Genomic DNA, 8,941 nt, shown 5'->3' on the forward strand with positions numbered 1-8,941 from the left:
TTTCGCGAGCGTAACCTGTGTTACAACTTGTGATGCGTCATCGAAAGACGTCACACAGACTGTGTTCGGGCACAAAATTGCGTTGAAAAAAAAACATAACAACAACATTCTATCTCAGACCGTTCGGTCGCTTTTGCTGGTGTCGAGAGACGGAATTCAATGACGAAAAATATTATTAATATTGATAAGAAAGAAAACACATATATCCTCTAGTCAAGTTCGTATTGATAATTTCAAACTAGAATTTGTATGAGGCTGTTGGAACCTTAAGAGGGTATCGGATACCGACTGTAGAGAGCTGTAAACCGACGTTTCTCTTTTCACGTTTTAAGTCGTATTTACTGCATCAAATCGAAAACGCTTCTCTAGAAATAAGTAAATTGTGCTAAGACAGTGCGCTAGCTCTTTGGAATGTCAAACTTCAACAAAAAGTTTTTCTTATACAGTTTCCTTCAATAACCTCACCATATATTTATGTATGTAAGAATTCTTTGTAAGCTTATGTACATATTTACACTGTGTTAGCGCACTAAGTACGACAAAAAAAAAGTCTAATGAAACATTCAGATTATGGTTTGACTATCTAATTGATGAGGACAACGTCATAGTGTGATGATGTATATCTGATACCATATACTATCATTATGAATGAAAAACAAGTTCAAAAAAGCATTATATACCCATTTTCAAGAGCTTTATATAGTTTTGTATATTTATTTGCTTCCGTAGAAGCGCTTTTAATGTTGTGCGGTAAATAAAATTAAAAAATAAAGAAATTTAGGTTATAAAAACGTCGGTTTACAGGTCTCTATAGTCCCCTCTTAAGAAAGTACCGGATACCGACGATAGAAACCTGTAAACCGACGTTTTTATAACCTAACCTAACCTAACTTTCTCTAATTTTCAATTTTATTTACCGCATTACATGAAAAGTGCTTCTACAAGAGCAAATAAATATAAAAAACTATATGGCGCTTTTGAAAATGGGCATACAATGCTCTTTTGTACTCTTTTTCATTCATAATGATAGCATGTGATAATCTAACCTATACTGTCATCACAAATTTTCCACTTTCTTATCAATTATCATATTCAAATCATAATCTGAATGTCTCGTTATATTCTTTTTTGTCGTATTTTTATCGCTAAGTTTCAGTACGTATATAAAAATTTACAAATAATTTTGCCACACATGAATATATTACGAGGTTGTAGAAGAAAACTTTATCAGTAAAAATTTATGCTTAAGTTTCGACAACCAAAAGTAGCTAGCGAGAAATTTTTGCACAATTTATTTATTTCAAGGAGAAGCATTTTTGGATTTGATGTAATAAATACGACACCAGAGGAAAATTAAAAAACGTCGGTTTACAGGTCTCTATTGTCGGTATCCCTTTAAGCGGAATGTGTTTTACAATAAAAACAGTTGAGTTGATTAATTCAAACGCGTTTTGGTTTTTATTTTTGAACTATCTTCAGTAGATCTACTATTGCTTAAACATGTCTTCACAACAAATAGGTGACGACATTAAAACTAATAATCACCTAACTTTATAGCAATAAAACGTGATGTCAGTTAGAAGAAGTCGATAAAAATAAAATACGCGCACAAAAAAAAAGTCAAACTGTCAAACAACAACTACTGTGCATGAAACGGAATGTTATGTGAAAATATCATCAAACATCGAAAAATATAATATTGCGCGAATTGTAAAACTTGTGAGAATTCAATGCCAGCGCGCGAACTGTTGTTTTATCAAGTCACTTTGATTTAATCATTACACAGTCATCGGTGTCGATATTTATGTAACGGTTATTACACAATTGTGTAATGATTATTATACAAATATCGATCAAAAAAAATATATATATATAACTTACGGAGAATAAGCAATTAATGTACTTAATCTGTAATATAATTCTTTGTATCAAAATCATATCGATATTTGTGTAATGATTATTGTATAATTATGAGTATTTCGTTTAGTACTTACATGTGCTGAAATTATCTCAAGAAAAAAACTATCGCACAAAAAGATCTTTATCTTGATTTATTTGTGACGCACAATTAAGTTTAGAGGGGGAGAGAGAGAGAGAGAGAGAGAACGATTAATCAAGATCTTGCTCGTTGCTAACCGGAACTATTTGATGTATCAATTTGAACTCTTAATTGCGCAATATCGTAATTACTTCTTTCCTGCAATGTTTCCTGCATATCTTTTTTTCGCACAAGCTGTTAAAGACATTTGCAAAACCATTTTGTTGACGTCGTTATTCTTTTGAATAGCACCAAACGAAATGAGAGAGAAAATATATCACAGAAAATTAAATTTTTGTGATTTTTATAAAAGTAAATAATAAAAATAATAAAATCTTGGAATGTATATATTGCTAATAAAATCTTGGAATGTATGTATTACCGAGAATTTCATCGGGAATGTACAATACATCGGGGATGCACGTGAATACGTTGTATCGTATGTAAAATCACGTGCTTGCGAGAATCGAGATAAAGATACAGAGGTCTCGATCCGATGATGCGCTTTAGGTCAAATTACTTGCTGGTTTGCGATATATCTATTTTTATAGCAAATAAATTGTTGTCACTGTAGTTGAGAAAAAAGAACGACTTGTTGTTGGCGCTGTGCTTTTTAACGTGTTTTCCCCAACATTGCATCAATGTAAAATTAATCACATTTAAGATGATATGAGAAAATACACTTCGTACAAATATAAATAACTTATAAATAACTTCCGATGTTTATTTGAATAACGATTTGCAAATTCTCCGATTTAGAAATTTCAGAAATGTGATTCACAAAGAGATTGTATTCATAATATCACTTTATTGATAATATCACTCTGTATTGTATGATTTTTATAGATTTCTAAAAATTTATTAACGCAATCATTAAAAACTATCGTAACTGCGAATTTTTTATTTCAACACAGACGGAAATCGTTTCTTTTCTATCTACGGTAGTGAATATTTCTTTTGAAAGATAAATTTCTCTTCTATACTGACTGATTTTCCTTCAACTGTCAAGTATAATTTAATCGAGCGTAAACAACAATCTGTACAATGATGAGAATAAAGGTAATAATCATTCGGAGAAATCGGTGCTAAATCGATTGACAAATAACAGTGGAAAAGGTGAGCAAATATCTCGGTGACCAATCACTTTGTTGTTCTATTTCTAATTTCAAGTTAAAACTAGTTTTTTTTTTTTTTTTTTTTTCATAATATACAAAGCGCGCTAATTTTGTCAAAAATATTTGAAAATTTCATGTGTTTTTAGACTTTAGTTTTATTTCATTACAATCATTTTTCTTTTAACAATCTAATTTTGTTAATTAACAATCTAATATTGTTTTGTTCAGAATTATGGTATATTTTTACCTATAACATTTTATTGAACCGAATATGTCGATGATTCGACGCACGATTCTTCGATCGATTTAAATTCCTTCGCGAGATCTCTGATTATAGGTGCTTTTCAGCTTCGTGTCACACAGACGACACTGTGTAACACAGTGTGAGAAAAAGCATATCGGTGTGTCTCACTTACACTAACAAACGACACTGTGTTACACAGTATCGCATGTGTGTGTAGCTGGAAAGCATCCTATATTATCAATTGTCACAAAATCGCGCGCTTTTTATCTAACCAACTATCGATAATTGATTAACAGACAGTTCTCGTCATTACTAACAGGGATATTTTTTAGTAGAGACTCAAACCGAACTTAGCAAAGACTTCAATCAATTACGACGCAAATAAATATAGAGACGTTTTAATATATTGCGCTTTATTTCCTTTTTTATTTAGTGTTTTGTTTAGTTAAAACCATAAACACGAAAAAGGCGATCGGGTTGAAAAACAAATCAATCAGCACATCGGGATAAAAACAGTAACAATTAAACACATTCGTATTCGAGAAAACTTCGAGTCCCGGTGAAAAATTTTTCATATATATATACTTATACGCAAATTAAAATAATTATATCTAATTAATGCAAATTTATACGCCGAATATGTCCATGCAATTTTACACACGGAGAATTTCTTTTTTTAAGAGAACGGCTTCAGAGATATTCTCCATATCGAATTAACAAAATAACTCCATTAGTATCATGTTAGATACAAAAAAATTGTATAAAACTATGTTTTTACTATATTTTTAAAAAATTTTTTGATATATAATCGTATATACTTGTACACAAATTAAAAAACTTATTATATCTAAACTTATTATATCTAATAAGTACTACTTATTATATCTAATAATTATATTAAACTTATTATATCTAATTATGCAAATTTATATATATATAACGAATATGTCCATACAATTTTATACATGGAAAATTTTTTACTAGGGTATATTTAAGTATATCGACTTTACTGAGTATCTTTACTGAGAAAGAATGAAAAAAAATTTTTTTTTTCGATGACTACCGAACGTCAGAAATTCAAAGTGTAACTACCAAACTATCGGTAGCAATAAATCGAGTGATAACAGAGATGTATAATTCACGTTCACGTTATAAAACGCGCGGGGGAAAAAAGTAATTTTACAATCGCGTGCTATTTTTCTAATTAACAATTATCGTATTTCCGGCGCGTTCCGGATCATTTAATAATTTGCACGATTATCTTCAAATCGCGACACGATTCTCGATCACGACACACGTGCTGTTCTTTCTCTCTCGAGTTTGAGATTCAAAACGAGCGTCAAACAACACGGCACGAGAAGGCAGCGCACGATTTACATCGTGCTGGTATATACGATCGTTGTTTGCCGCGTGGCATCGGCGAAAACAGCCGTGGATCGCCGAGTCGATTCGCGCTCACTCGCGCTCGGTCGCTCCGAAACTTCCAAAGCGGCCGACGCGCCGACAGTTGCATGTCGGATTTTGTGCCGTGCGTGTATAGCGCCTCGGCCTGGCTCTGTGTTCTTCGTTCGGCGAGACGGTGAGTAAACCTCCTGCCTTTTCCAACCGTCTCACCTTTATGTTCGTTAAAATCGATCCGAGACCGGAGATCCGCAAGCAAAATCCGCGGAGCGCAATTGCACAAAGCGCGCGCGTTCAAAAAAAAAAAAAAAACAACACTGCACTTTCGCTCTGCGAATTCGCTTTTGCGATTATATTAATTTTTCCGACAGATGTGTGACTGATAACGTAGTTTGTACAACGTCACGGTGTGTGTTTATTATTAATGATTTGCAAGTTTACATACACGGCGGTGTGTGTACAACACCGGCAATAGACTTTTGCAAAAGTAAGAACAACAGAGCGCCGGTGCGCGCTCGTCCTCGGACCAAACCTCGGAGCAACGTGTCGATCGAACAGACGTTAAAATTTCGAGAGCACTTTGAAAAAAAAAAAAAAAAAAAAAAATTTAGATACTTGGAAGTAGAAAATAAAATTGAAAATAAAATCTCAGACGTATGTAAGTAATTAATTATTATTGCGCACTGAATAAAACCACTTGGATTTTATTCCGACAATTGCTTATTTGCAACACGCACGTGCACATTTTTTTTTTTTTTTTCAATACAATTATCTAATAATAAAATAAATAAAAAATAATAATAATAAATAATAATAAAATAAACACGCGTAAGAGTTTTTTCACATTTGCGATTATGTTACTTCGCAAAATTTTTAAGTACGTTAATTAAAAAATCTCGAGAAACGCAGACGCAATTCGCGTTTTACGTAATTCGTTGTACCGTGTCTTTTAACGGCGATCGAAAGAGTCGGTGGAAAAAAAAAAAAAAAATCGCGTGTGGGAATTTTTGTGTGCGCTGCCAGTTTATCTAGTTCGTGATTAGGAGAGTGGAACGAGCGCGGGGCGGTGTGCGCGCGGCGCGGCGCGGCAGGTGCAATGCGCTCGGTGCAAAAGCGTGTGCGAATTAGTGTGTGAACCAGCGTAAGAGAGTCCTATACCGCGCACCTCATAAAACTATCTAGCAGAAACGAGGGACTCGAAGCGCGAGAGGGGAAATAAAAAAATTGCCGGTAGTCTTCGCGCGTAATGCACGATGATGTATGTACGTACCTACGTGTGTGTTCATCAGGCACACCATCGATTGAGAAATAGACGATGTTACTGCAAAACCACCGTAATTACCTCGTCGTCGTCGTCGTCGTCGATTGCGACTCTTGCGTGCGTTTTTCCACGCGCCGTAATATCTCTCGCAACGTTTCGCTTCCCGACGAGAAAGTGACAAAAGCCCAAAATTTCTGACGAGATAACAATATAATTCACGATACATGTTCGAAAAAAAAAAAAAAAACAGATTTTGTCAAAAGATAAGAAGTCTAACATGTACACGAGGTTCGAGCAAATCGGATCGATCGTGTGAAAACATTCGATTGATATCGTCTACATGTGGCGATTCTTCTTTTTTTTTTTTTTTACAATCTCTGCGGCAATAAAAAAATTGTTTTTTTTTATTGCCGTAAAGTTTACGTCAAAGTTTACGTATATGATATTTGTTAACAAACGCGTGTGACGTGAAAATATCTCACACGTCTTCGTACGTCGCAGTAAAATTAACTCGTTCAACGCTGTATGTGCGCGCGTCATGTTATACGATGTGGTTGGCAATTAACCGCAGTCTCTGCTGTCTTTATAATCCGGACACTTGAACCAGTTTCGCTGTTCGTCGCGGAATTCCTCGCGGCAACCTCGAGGCGCCGCTTTGCGAGGACAATAGCAAAATTTAAACTCGTGCTGTTTCGTTTTTTAATCGCGCGCGATTATAAAATTTCGAAAGCGAAGTCGCGCTCGAATCTTCGTCCGCGATCGGTGGTGTTACGTTTTTTTTTAAAAAGCAGCGTCGACGATATTTAATCGGCCAGGTCAAAAATCGCGAAATGTGAAGCTTCGAAGAATCCACGTGTGCGGCGGCGAGCGCGTAACGACGAGAAACAATACGACGTTTCTCTTCGTTCTTCTCCCCCCCGTTGTCTTTCTCGGTCTCGCTTCGCGAGAAACTCATGTGCGAAACTCATCGAAATCGGAGACGCGGAAATAGCGGCAAAATCGCGTCGTCGCTCTTCCTCCTCGCGCGTTTCTTCAGCGAAAGTAAACGAGGCGGCGAAAGTGAGTCAAAAGAATTGTAGAAGATTTATCCCCGCGCGCACTCGGCGCGAAAACACGAAGAGAGTCTCGCTGTCATTTAGCAGATACTCTCTTATAGCCCGCGACTGCACATAATGTGTATGACTACGAACCGCATTGCGCAATCCGTAAGAGGAGGGAAAAGGAAGGGAACAAAAAAAAGACTCGTGTTTGTTCGTTTACATATACATATATGTACACACATACGTATATGTGTTTGTAGGTGGGCGCGTTGCCGTGAGAGACGAGGATATCCGTGACTCATGGCGCGCCGGTGTCTCGATCTGCGCGCGTATTTAAACGCGCGTGGCAATTGCGATCGAGTTCCGTTCCCAAACTATTATCGATCGGATTCCCTTTTGAGAGGAGAGGAGACGAGAGTAAATTGTGTGTCGCTGTTTTTTTTCTATTTCTCTCTCGCAAAGTAAATACGAAACAAATATTTCAAATATATATATATATATATATATAATAATAATAATAATAATAACTTTATTGAGTTATAAATAACATTGATAGAAGCATGTACAAGAAATTTACAAAATAATGAGAAACGATGTGGCAGCAAGAGCATGTGCTGATTCTAAGCCCTACCGGTGAACAAATAAATAATAAGCGAATAAGATAGCAAATGATAATTTTAAGTAAACAAGAATAAGAGAGAGAGAGAGAGAGAGAGTGCGACAAGTTATAAATGATTGGAGACATAAGACGCCATATATATACATATATATATAGATCGACAGATCGGGGATCTGTTGCAAAATGTGCGTTGCATCGGCGTTAATCGGCGCAAAACGTCGGAGCGGAACTCGGCGATGCAAATGGGAGATCGCGGGACCGAAAGCTCCGACCCACTGCACTCGATCTAATCACCAAGTGCTCTTCATGACGGCGACGGTGCGAAGGTTGTTCCAATTAATGTTAAACGACGTGAAACGATCAAATATATCGGTGTAGCAAGGAAACCTGTCGCGACGCATTATATAAAAATTAATTATAATTAATGTTCGTTGAAAAAAACAAAAAAATTACGATTAATAACGAATAACGAATAACGTAAGTTTCAAGAACACACGCAATTTAATTTTCCGTTCTCTTTCTTCTCTTTGATAATTAATTTATATTTTATTTATTGTATTCTTCATATTTAATAATTAATTTACCACATTAATTTACCAAAAAGTGATATTTTTGTACAAAGTTGTAAATATAGCTCAGTAAATAAATAAATAGATAAGATAAAACCCGATGAGCCAAAAGTCCAGGATGGCGATGGAATAAAACAATGATTTATATGTAGTGTATATCGGACGTTTCGATCGGTATATTTGTGATCACATCCTCAGCTCAACTGTGTATATAAATTTTACAGAATAATAGAAATCACCGTTATAAGACAGAGATATGCGAGAGTACAAATAAGTTTAGTACGCACCTAAATTGACGAATTCAAATCTCTGTAGCCGCCAAAGTGAGTCGGCAAACGGCAGCGAGAGCAAACATATCGATGACAGTGACATACGAACTAAATATTAGGTCTACCGGAAAGTTCTGTCCGTTTTTTTGGAATAAAACAAAATATAAATTTTTCTGAATTTTTCAAAACTGGGATATACAAATTGCCCTCACGCTGGCAAGAAATCATTAATAATAATAATGGCAATTATATTATTTAATAAAGTTTATTGACGGTTTAAGAACAATTTGTATTTTGTTTTATTCCAAAAACGGACAGAACTTTCCGGTAGACCTCTAATATTATTTATATATTTTTGTAATATATATATATATATATATATATA

At 35.1% G+C, this 8,941-nt stretch overlaps 1 protein-coding gene across 3 annotated transcripts in view; it reads left to right on the forward strand.

The window, feature by feature from the left end:
• Window positions 1-4,877: 4,877 nt before the first annotated feature.
• The window catches only part of LOC109856805 (myosin heavy chain 95F), a 20,056-nt gene continuing 15,992 nt past the window's right edge, over window positions 4,878-8,941 (forward strand). For all 3 annotated transcript variants that reach the window (XM_020432473.1, XM_020432475.1, XM_020432476.1), the window contains exon 1: window positions 4,878-4,976. The gene's annotated coding sequence lies outside the window, so the exon portion shown is untranslated. The remainder of the gene's footprint in view (window positions 4,977-8,941) is intronic.

This window comes from Pseudomyrmex gracilis, unplaced genomic scaffold (genome assembly GCF_002006095.1).
Source record: "Pseudomyrmex gracilis isolate BER0280 unplaced genomic scaffold, ASM200609v1 scaffold_135, whole genome shotgun sequence".
NCBI lineage: Eukaryota > Metazoa > Arthropoda > Insecta > Hymenoptera > Formicidae > Pseudomyrmex > Pseudomyrmex gracilis.